This window comes from Rattus norvegicus, chromosome 15 (genome assembly GCF_021556685.1).
Source record: "Rattus norvegicus strain SHRSP/BbbUtx chromosome 15, alternate assembly SHRSP_T2T, whole genome shotgun sequence".
Lineage (NCBI taxonomy): Eukaryota > Metazoa > Chordata > Mammalia > Rodentia > Muridae > Rattus > Rattus norvegicus.
Genome location: NC_141548.1, coordinates 94,751,828 through 94,759,861, shown reverse-complemented (window position 1 = coordinate 94,759,861; position 8,034 = coordinate 94,751,828). Strand labels below are relative to the sequence as shown.

The 8,034-nt window shown below is 41.8% G+C and overlaps 1 pseudogene; it reads left to right on the top strand.

Moving 5' to 3' along the window:
- Positions 1 to 2,059: 2,059 nt before the first annotated feature.
- LOC148001129 (uncharacterized) lies at positions 2,060 to 6,024 on the top strand (annotated as a pseudogene).
- The last annotated feature ends 2,010 nt before the right edge of the window (positions 6,025 to 8,034 follow it).

Below are 8,034 nucleotides of genomic sequence, written 5' to 3'. Positions count from 1 at the left end.
GCTAAAAGAGGCTGGATTAATCTTCCCTAGAGTGAACTTTAGTTTGTTAACCCACAACTAAATGTTTAGCCCTAGAAATACACACACAAACTCATACACACATGCTCTCTCACACACACACTCACACACACACACTCACACACACACTCATACACACAGACACACACATACACATACACAAACACACATAGACACACACATACACACAAACACAAACATACACACACATGCACACACACACTCAAAAGACTGATCTAACTCAACTGAAAATAATCCAAGTAAATAATAAATGAAAAAAATCTCTTTATGTTTAATATCAAGTTACTTCTAATGGCAAGTACATAGTAAAATTATTTCAGGTTCTTTTCAGCAAATATGTGCTAGGTAGAATTCACCCATTTTAAAAGAACAGTATAAACCATGATAATAATACTTCATTAGTGATAAATACAACATTTTCAATGATACATTTCCAATATGGGTAGAAAATAAGAAATTTGAATTGAAAAAAAAATATTGATGTGAGCTTCATGGTGATAGTGTTAGTGTACACCAAATTATCTCACATTACAGTAGACTGCAGTTAGTCTGTCATAACACAAATGTTATGACCTGAAATCTGTTCTGCTCACTTCACTTTACAGTAAGGGCTGTGCTTGTAGTTACAATGTTTCTACTGTGAGACAGTTTCATGTATCCCTTTCTATCAAAAAAAAATATCGACCATCTACTTTGCCTCTTACTTTCTTAATATGTGATGTATCCCCATCAAATCTCACTTTTAAGTATCTCTTTGATATTATCCAGAAACATGTATGTTCTAGACTTAACTAATAAGTACTAGATACCTTCCATGTTATTCTCAGCACTCGTGTGATGTATGGGACAAAATAGCCAGGCACTAACCAACTGATATAAGTACCAAGAAATGGTAACAAATGACTTATTTATGTGGTTGGCAAAGAACATTATTAGCTACATGCTTTAATGTGAATTCATAAAAAGAATATAGAGCTGAAAAATTATGACTAAAACTAAGAAATTCAGAGGAGAAAAAAAAACACTATTACAAAGGGCATGCACTGACTTACTTTGAAATTCCAAGTAGTTACATTCTGCTTGAGATCACAGATTAAACGAATATGAGAGATTCTTATGTGACCCAGTTAGCCAGTGTTATTGTGTTGGTACACTTTATGTCACCATAATTCAGGATGTACTGACATAGGTATATGAACAGATAGAGCTGAGGACAGGAAAAACACATGACACTGACTAACATGATGCAATTTCATCACTCTGGTAACAGTGTACAGTCTTCAAATGAACCAACCTATTACCCATCTGCCATTCTTAATGATTGATCATTCACTGAGTAGTAACAAATGACTATCCATTATATTAGAATAAAAGAACAAATCTAGTATAAGTAAATATGTGTGCAAAATGAGTGTAATTATTTTATACATTTGAAAATATATAAAGGAGCACTTTAATTGAAGCAGTGAAATATTTTTATACATTTACATATTATCAGGTATCATATTGTATGTTGGCTGAAATGTGCAAAGAATATTTGGCTCCACACAGTTATGTGTTTGGTAAAAGGGGAGGTATATTAAGAACACTATTCGTCGACACCTCTGTCTCCTGCGCAGGATACTTGTGGACCCGGAGATCCCCGTAATAGATCTCCGTAATAAACCTCGACTTTGCTTATTACATCCAAAATGGTCTATCTGTGTCTGGGTCCGCGATTTCCTGTGACTTTAGAAAGGGTCTCTCTTCGGGGATCTTTCATTTTGGGGCCTCATCTGGGATCTTTGCGACCAACCCAGACTCTGAAGACCCCTTGGAGGTGAGTTGCATGTTTGTCTGAGTGTTTCTGTGTGAGCGGCGCCGCATTTGTCAGTCTGTATGTCTCTGTTTTGGTTCTGTCGTGTGTGTATATATGTGTGTCTTAGTACCTGTCAGTGTTAAGAGAGTGGATGTGGAATCCCACTCAGTGTTGCCTCCTAAGAGTAGATGTGGAATCCCACTCTGTAGGAGAGGAAAGTGGATGTGGAATCCCACTCTGTGCAGCTGCTTTGTGATTCGTAAGGATCCTCTGGCTGCAAAAAGGGGGACGCCCAGAGCCCGCAAGCTGCAGCCCCTGGAAGACGTTCCACAGGCAGAGAAGAGCCGTGAGAGCCTGGCTGTGGGCAGTCAGGAGAACCTGACTGTGGTTTTCTGGAACAAAGGAGACGGAGTGCTCTTTTTACCTAGGCCGGAGCGGATGAAAAATCCCACTCCGTCGGAGGTCGCATTCGGCTGCCTATTTAAGTATAGGCGTGGACAAGTGTGCTTGGACTTGTTAGTGTCTGTTGTCTGTATTCTGTTTCTGTGTTTGGTGTTCTTTTTCTTTGCCATGGGGCAGACTGTGATAACCCCTTTGTCTTTGATGGTGGACCATTAGATGGATGTTAGGGCAAGGGGATACTCTGGAATTCTGTTGGGAGGTAAATTCAGATGGTTCGTCTCACCCCAGAAGCAGCTAAGGTTAAGCTGCAGTTTGGGCAAGGATGCTTTGTTTTAGTCTTGCTTGTCTGGTTTGTTTTCTGTGGTATTGTCGAGTGTTTTTTTTTTTTTTGGCTTTTGTTTCGTTTTTGAATTTGGACTGACGACTGTGTTTGAAATCTTGGACTGATGACTGTGTTTGAAATCATGAAACTGCTTTGTTCGTCAAAGAGTTTTACTTGGTCCTGTTGGTGCTTAAGTTAAAAGTTGAAAATAATTTGCTTGAGAGAAATTGTTTTCTGCCACGAGTCTTATCTTTCTCTCTTGAGCCTCCTCCCCAAGGAGAGATGCCCCAGGTTGGGGGACAGAGAAGCCCCTAAAATAGTTTCAAAAAGAATCTACAACCAACTGTGAAGAACTTTGTTTTGCCAGTCAAAATTTAGAATTCAGGCTTTGGTGGTGGACAAGGTCAGGATTAATGTTTTCTTTTCCATGGGCCTTTAGCCCACTGAGACAGTTTGGCAAAGGGCTGCTACTGAGGTCCTGAAAACCCCAGGTGAACTGGTTACAATTCTTTTGTCAGCTGCTTAGTATCTAGCACCCAGGTTCTAACCATCTCTCCATCCTTTTGTTATTAGTTGTTACTAGAAGCCTAGTGTCATTTGGAGGCTGGTTCTGTTGAGAGGCAAAGCCACGGAGCTGACACTGAAGGGAGGGACTCCTTAAGGGAAAATCTAAGTCCAGAGAGACAGCCAGTAACAGATCTGCTGTCCCTCTGCTCGCCTTTCTGTTTCATAGACAAAGCTTGTGCTTATTTTTACAATGGCCTTTTTGTCCAAAAAAGGCCTCCTGGTTTAGCTGTGTGACTAAATGCTATTTGTCCTCTTCAGTGGACCTCTCTCCTCTAGATTACCTTCTTGTTTTCTCACCATCCCACTTGAGATGCTTGTTAGTAACTGTTACAGGTCTTCTTTACCACTGAGGAAAGACAGAATCCTACTAGAGGCCAGAAAGAATGTTCCAGACATGGATGGAAGGCCCTCACTCCTGACTGTTGACTTCAATACCCCTGAAGGTAGGGAGTGCTCCGGGTCTGCCCCCAGGCTCCAAGGGTGGGTCTCCTAGGGGCTGGAAAATGCCCCACCAATCTGGCTAAGATAAGGAAAAATATGAAGAGAAAGTTACAGAAATTTGAAGGGTTAAGTTAAGTTGATGAGAATTAGTATAAGTTACAGAGAAAGTAAGGTTAAACAAAGAGAAAGAGAAAAGAAGGTAAAAAAAAGCAGGAAGCTAAAAGAGACAAAAAGAAGAGGAAGCTAGAGAGTTAAAGAGAGATAAAAGACAAGAGAGGAACATATACTGGCCACAGTAGTTAGGGAGCCTAGGAAGATAGTACCTGGCAACAGAAGAGAATTCCTGGCTAAAGATCAGTGTGCCTAATGCAAAGAAAAAGGACACTGGGTCAGGGACTGCCCAAGAAAGAACAAGAGGGGCCACTGGAGAACCTCTTGGTCCTAGAGTGCTGGCTATGCACAGAGATAGAAGGGAAGCCCGCCCAGTTGTTTTGTGGATACAGGGACCCAATGCTCTGTGCTTCTATGCCCCCCAGTGGGCCAATATCCAAAGACCTTGAGTACAGGGGACTACTGACAACAAACAATACTTATGGACTGCCCGAAGAACAGTGGACCTTGGCGTGGGCCGGGTAACCCACTAGTTCATGGTCATCTCTGACTGCCCCTATCCCTTGCTCATGAGAAATTTGCTCTCCAAAATGGCTTGCGTGGGCTGAAGGGTGAGGCCATGTGTATGCATATCTGCAGACTGTGTACGTGGGGCTTAAGACTTGTCTCCGTACACCAGTACCTGATGCTGGGAGATGTGTGGCTTAGTGTCGTTCTGCCTGGAACACACCGTTCCTGCCAGCCGGGCACTGACAATTATCACCCAATCCAGGACTTAAACTATGATAGAGTGGCTGATGTTTTGCCTTTGAATAGAACGTCCCAAAAGATGGGACCATTGGTCAGCTGCGATGGACTAGATTCTCCACTGGTTGGGGACAATCTGGTCACCTTGCTGCCCAATCCTGACCTGGAGTCACTGCAACATGAGTGTCAAGCAGTGGCAGAAGCCCATGGGTGGAGGAAAGACCTCTGCGACTGGTTGATTGACCCCTGCTGAAAGTCGAGGCTACCTTGTCTACAGACGGGAACAGTTCTCTTCATGAAGGTCAGAGATAAGTGGGTGCTGCCATGGTGGACAACACAATGTCATCTGGGATGGCTGAACCTCAACCCCCCCAGTACATCAGTGCCGCAGATGCCTTTGCCATCTCTTGGATGCCCTGGTGAAGCCAACAACTGTGAGTACTATTCATTGCTCAGGATATCAGGAGGGAAGAGATTCAGTGGCATTGGACAATAAAAAAGCAGATAAAATGGCTCGGGAAATGGCTATGCAGGAGCCTATCCTGGTTACAGGCCTGCAAGAGACAGCCACTGGGAACTGGGATTGGACTAAGGGATGGCCTCACTTAGAATGTACAACAGAAGAATGGGCCCAAATTGCTTAAATGAAAAAAAAAAAAAAGACAATGGCACACTTGAGGGGAAAGCTATACTCCCCAGAGAACAAAAAAAAGAAAAAAAAAAAAAGACTCACTTTGCCAAATACAGATATGGACTCACTTAGATAAAAAGTTTGTCCAAATAGTTAACGTGTATGTAATAGACTTTAAGATTTTAGCCAGAGAGACAGTAGAAAGTATAAGGTATGTCAATAAGTGAATGCTTAACAAGCAAACAGGGAAAAGAGACTTAGAGAGTTTAGTGAAAAGTCGAAGTGAACTTCACTGAGATAAAACCAGAAAAATATAATCACAAGTATCTCCTAGTGCTTGTAGATACTTTTTCAGGAATAGATAGAAGCTTTCCTCACCAAAAGAGAGACGGCTTCTGCAATCATCAAGAAGATACTGGAAGAAATCTTCCCCAGGTCTGGAATGCCCAAGGTAATCTGGTCAAACAATGGCCCTAATTTTGTTGCCAAGGTAAGCCAGGGTGTGGCCAAGTCGATTGGAAATTACATTGTATTTACAGACCTCAAAGTTCAGGACAGGTAGAGTAAATAAATAAAACTCTAAGAGAGAACCTGACCAAATTAAATTGACTATGGAGACTGGCACAGACTGGGTGGCACTCCTTCCCTCTTGCTCTCTTCAGAGCAAGAAATACCCCTTCCAGATTCAGCCTTACCCCCTTCGAGATCTTATATGGGGCCTCAGCTCCCCTGACTGTATTAGATGATGTTACTAAACCAACATGTCATAGTAATAATGATTTGTATTCCAGACTAAAAGACCTACAGGTGATACAGAAAGAAGTCTGGTCACAGCTGGCAGCAGCCTATACCCTGGGAACCCCCAAGACATCTCATCAGTTCCAGGTCGGAGACTCGGCTACATACGATGGCACTGAACCCAGATACTCGAGCCTCACTGGAAAGGACCATACCTGGTGCTGCTGACCACCCTGACAGCCATCAATTCTCAGCCCTCACCAGCCGTGTACTAGCTGTTGGGGCTGAGAGCTGGGACCTAGAGGGAAACTCAGATCTTCAAAAAGCTCCCTAGACTTAATTTCTTGTTTGCCCTGGATTCTATTGAGATAGGTGTGGGTATAGGCTTGATTTCTATTACAAATGATGTAACATTGCATGTTAGTACTCCTAACACTTCTTGGGACTGTGCCTCAGGGATCACAATCTGTATAAGTTTAGAAATTCTAAAAGCTAGTCATGACCTTGGTGTGTAGGTTTAGATAGTGTCCAGATTGGAATCCTGATGCTAAAGACTTAGTAAGACAAAAAAAAAAAAAAAAGAGTTGAGAATTACTTAAGGCTATCTAGGTGCTGCAAGGGCAGCACAAGGACATCTGCTGTTGCCCTGCAATGCAAGGCTTATAGAGATTCCAGAACTGCCATTGACTCAGATATAAAAAGAGTGAAAGACTTTTTAGCTGAACTCCAAGAATACCTAACCTCCCTCTCAGAGGTAGTCCTTCAGAATAGGAGAAGATTAGACCTGATATTTTTTAAAGAAGGAGCCTGTGTGCTACACTGAAAGAATGTTGCTTCTATGCAGACCATTCAGGAGTAATTAAAGACTCCATGAATAAACTTAAGAGAAAGGTTAGACAAAAGACAGAGAAGCGCATCAGGGATGGTTCGAGAGCTGGTTTAGTAGATCTCCTTGGATGACTACTCTGATATCTTCCCTTATGGGAGCCTTCTTAGTTTTGCTTCTGCTTCTGATTATAGGTCCATATGTTTTAAAGAAACTAGTTACTAGGTTTGACTCCTACAAAAAGATAGAGACGCTCAACAAGGTTGGTTTGAGTCTTGGTTCACTCGGTCTCCCTGGATGACTACCCTACTCTCTGCTATAGCTGGGCCATTACTAATAATTTTCTTGGTTTTAGTTTTTGGCCCCTGCGTGACAAACAGGTTAATTGCTTTTGTTAAAAATTGAGTGGGTGCTGTGCGGTTGATGGTTCTGAGACAAAAGTACCAGTCAGTTAGGACAACTGGTGAAACCAAATATGAGACTTGATATCAAAATTCTAAGATTAGAATTACTTAGTAGAAGAAGAGGGGAATGAAAGGAAAATTATACAGATTTAAGGTTTAAAAATACGAAATTAAAAGAGTAAGTTTCAAAATTCAGACTCAGGCCTAAACACTGTGAAAAGCAAGTCCAGGCAGCCCCGCCCTGCCGCTAGGACTAACAGACCATAAAGATAAAGAAAAGGAATGCAGGAAACAGCCCGAGTTATCAGGACTGACCCAAACCATCTGGCAGAAAGGCACCTCCCCCAGCTTACTCAGAGTCACACCTTAACCAGAGTCCTTCAAACCCTGATACGCCCCTAGCTCCTAAGATCCTGTATGCTCTAGTCAATATGTACTCTCCTGCTGTGCTGTAATCTCACTGCCATGTTTAAATGAGCCAATCACTTATAGCCGCGCCAGAAATTAGCCAATTGTGTGTAACCGCACCAAACCCCCTAGCCTTCCCTATATAAACCCCTGACTTTTGAACTTCGGGTTCGACACCTCTGTCCTGCGCAGGATACTTGTCGACCCGGAGATCCCCGTAATAGATCCCCGTAATAAACCTTGCCTTTGCTTATTAAAAAAAAAAAAAAAAAAAAAAAAAAAAAAAAAAAAAAAAAAAAAAACACTATTCTAAAGAAGTTGAAAGAAGTTGGCTCTGAGAATTTAAAATACTTGATATATTAACTAAATAGAATATGACCCATCTCACTGTACTGGTTAGCGCATCAGTTAAAGTACTCCTCTTCTTAAGATTGACACATATGTCCAAAGTCAAAATATGTTACTATTTCCTGCAATACCTGTCCTACCATGGAATACAGGGTAAATTAGTTTTGCATTGCTCCAGTTTCTTGAACCTTTATTGAAAACAATGCTAGATGAATAGTTTAAAGAACATAATTTATTCCTTAGAGTCTTCTG